The sequence below is a fragment of the Trachypithecus francoisi genome, unplaced genomic scaffold (genome assembly GCF_009764315.1).
Source record: "Trachypithecus francoisi isolate TF-2019V2 unplaced genomic scaffold, Tfra_2.0 Lachesis_group11, whole genome shotgun sequence".
NCBI classification, from domain to species: Eukaryota; Metazoa; Chordata; class Mammalia; order Primates; family Cercopithecidae; genus Trachypithecus; species Trachypithecus francoisi.
The window spans coordinates 37,939,450-37,942,874 of record NW_022681456.1 but is presented as its reverse complement, the minus strand read 5'-3'; the positions used below and the strand labels follow the sequence as shown (position 1 = coordinate 37,942,874).

The following is a 3,425-nucleotide window of genomic DNA, read 5'->3' as shown; positions in this document are numbered from 1 at the left end:
TACATTAAAAATGTATATATACTGCCCTTGTGAAACTTATACTCTCATAAGAGGAGAGAGGGTGAACAAATAAATAGGTATATCACTTAGAATACTAGAAAGTGATAAGTGCAATTGCAAAATTAAGTTAGGAAGAGAGATGAGAGTGCCACAATGGAGCAGGACAGAAATCTAAAATAGAGGCCGGGTGCAGTGGCTCACGCCTATAATTCCAGCACTTTGGGAGGCTGAGGTGGGCAGATCACTTGAGGTCAGGAGTTCGAGACCAGCCTGGCCAACATGGTGAAACCCCATCTCTACTAAAAATACAAAAAATAAGCCGGGCATGGTGGTGTGCACCTGTAGTCCCAGCTACTCGGGAGGCTGAGGCAGAAGAACTCCTTAAACCTAGGAGGTGGAGGCTACAGTGAGCCAAGATTGCGCCACTGCACTCCAGCCGGCGCAACAGAAAAAGACTGTCTCAGAAAAAAGAAAAGAAAACAAATCTAAAATAGAGTCGTACTGCAACGGTAGTATTTAAGAAAAGAGCTAAATGGAATAGGGAGAAAGTTGTGCAGAAAGCAGAAGGAACATTAGTGCAAACTCCCTAAGGCACGAGAAGAGCTGGGTTTGTTGCAAAATAGCTGGCAAACCAGGATGACTGGTTAATATGAACAATTATGTTTAAATTAACCACTGGCCTGACTTAAATAAAGCTCTCTGAATGACGTCATGGTCAAATCTGAAATGGCAACTCTTTGGTATAGTTTTTCCGGGGATGAGGGAACGGGAAACTATTGGTCTTGAGCATCTTACGAGCCTCTGAAGATGTAAAGTAACACCAACAATTAAAGAGTAATTCCAAATGTTTTACCTATACCTGGCTATAGAGGTGCATTTTGGGTGGGATAACCTTCTTCACAGGTTATCTTTTCCCATCTTTCTGTTCAGGTTTCAACTAAAATAAAACAAAATGTTCTGAGTAAAATATAGGGGAAAACACTGGTCAAAAGCGAATTGATTTTTAAAAGTAAATTATCATTTGATGAGAAGGAGCAGTATTATCACCTGTACCTGATCAAAGAAATAGATGGGCCCAGTATCCAAGGGCTTGACTTGGCTTTGGTAAATTCCTTCGTTCTGCCATGAGACCTGAGACAGAGCAATTGAAAATCTGAAGACAAATGAGCATGTTCATAGATGATATTTCAAAGTACTTGATGGTTTGAAAGTTTAACTCTTTTCTTTTTTTTTTTTTTAATAGAGATGAGGTCTCAGCCAGGTGCCAAGGCTCATGCCTATAATCTCAGCACTTTGGGAGGCTGAGGCAGGCTGATTGCTTGATACCAGGAGTTCAAGACCAGCCTGGGCAACACAGTGAGACCTGTGTCTCCCCAAAAAATACAAATTAGCCAGGCGTGGTGGTGCACACCTGTATTCCCAGCTACTCATGAGGCTGAGACAGAGGATCAGTTAAGCCTGGGAGGTTGTCAAGCCTTCAGTGAGCTGTGATTGTGCCACTGCACTCCAGCCTGGGTGACAGAGTGAGACCTTGTCTCAAAAAAAAAAAACAAAAAATGAGGTCTCACTATGTTGCCCAGGCTGATCTCAAATTCCTGGGCTCAAACAATCCTCCCACCTCAGCCTCCCAAGCACTGGGATTACAGGCATGAGCCACCATGTCCAGCCAAATGTTTTATTTTCATTAAAGTATAAAAACATTGGGGAGAGAGGGACACCAGTGTTCCTTTATCTCCATCTTTATTTCACATGCTATTGACTTGCCATAGAAACAATCAGAACTGAAAGCTATTGGCAAACAAAGCAATAATGGCATATTAATAGAGACTTTTTCAACCTCAGCACTATTGCCATTTGGACCAGATAATTCTCTGTGGCAAAGAGCTGCCTTGTGCATTGTAGAAGCCAGATGCCATAACATAATCTCTCACCCCGCTGTGACAACAAAAAATGTCTCCTGACATTGCTGATGGTTCCCTGGGGGTCAAAATCGCCCCGGTTGAGAACACTGCACAATGGCTAAAACAAAGCAAAAAACAAAAACAAAAACAAAAAAGGTTTGTTGAAAGAGGAACTGGTATCTGTGAGGATGGGTGGCACTGATGATGGCGGGGTCATTAAAGCAGTGACATTCAAAATGTGGTCCCTGGAACAGCAGCATCAGCATCACCTGGGACCTTGTTAGAGATGCAAATCCTCAGGCCTTACCCAGACCTAATGTTAGAATCTCTGCAGGTGGCACCCGGAATCTATGTGTGGGCAAGCCCTCCGCGGGATTCTGAGAACACTCAAGTTTGCAAAGTCCTAACCAAAGGGACACATTTTACTAAGCACTTCATAGCCACTAGCATAGTTATAATGAAAAAGACAATAAAAAGGGACACATTTTACTAAGCAGGTTGTGAAAAGCACATGACTGTGATTTGGAGAGGAACTCTGCGGCTGGCTAAACCAGAGCTAAATGGCCTCAGGGATTTGCAGTGACACACAGTGGAGGATGCGGCAGAAGCAACAATTTGAGGACTGGGACACATGGTGAACTGAGGCTTATTAACTATTGTGATTATTGGCCAGGTACGGTGGCTCATGCCTGTAATCCTAGCACTTTGGGAAGCTGAGGTGAGCAGATTGCCTGAGCTCAGGAGTTCGAGACCAGCCTGGACAACATGGTGAAACCCCATCTCTACTAAAAATACAAAAAATTAACCAGGTATGGTGGTGTGTGTCTGTAAGCTATTCGGGAAACTGAGGTATGAAAATCGCTTGAACCTGGAAGGTGGAGGTTGTGGTGAGCCGAGATCGCACCACTACACTCTAGCCTAGGCAACAGAGCAAGAATCTGTCTCAAAAAAAAACAAAAACAAAAAACAAAACAAATGAAAAATAATTATTTGATTATTAATAATAATCATTTCCTGTGAATATACCAAAAAAGTTTAAAAAAAGAAAAAAAAAAAAGAAAATTTTAAGGCTCAGACTAAACTAGCCCTTCCTTAAAGAGGAGTGGGAGAACACCTTTATTTTTTTCTTTTATGTATTTATTTTTTAATGGAATGCTTCATGAATTAGTGTGTCATCCTTGTGCAGGGCCCATGCTCATCTTCTCTGAATCATTCCAACTTTAGCATATGTGCTCATTGTACAGACAGAATCTCTATTTGCTCCCCAGGCTGGTCTCAAAATCTTGGCCTGAAGCTATCCTCCTGCCTTGGCCTCCCAAGATGCTGTGATTACAGGCATGAGCCACCATGCCTGGCCTGGGAAGAGCTTTAAAATGAAATTTAAGGGACACCTGAAGCTTCTGTTTATCTAAATTTTTCTACCTCTAGAGAGGGAAAAATAAATAAAATAAATTTCTCAGCCAGGTTCTGTGGCTCACACCTGTAATCCCAAAATTTTGGAAGGCCAAGCAGGGGCAAATCACT

At 42.3% G+C, this 3,425-nt stretch overlaps 1 pseudogene; it reads right to left on the bottom strand.

Moving 5' to 3' along the window:
* Window positions 1-3,042: 3,042 nt before the first annotated feature.
* On the bottom strand, window positions 3,043-3,143 carry LOC117091157 (annotated as a pseudogene).
* Window positions 3,144-3,425: the final 282 nt, after the last annotated feature.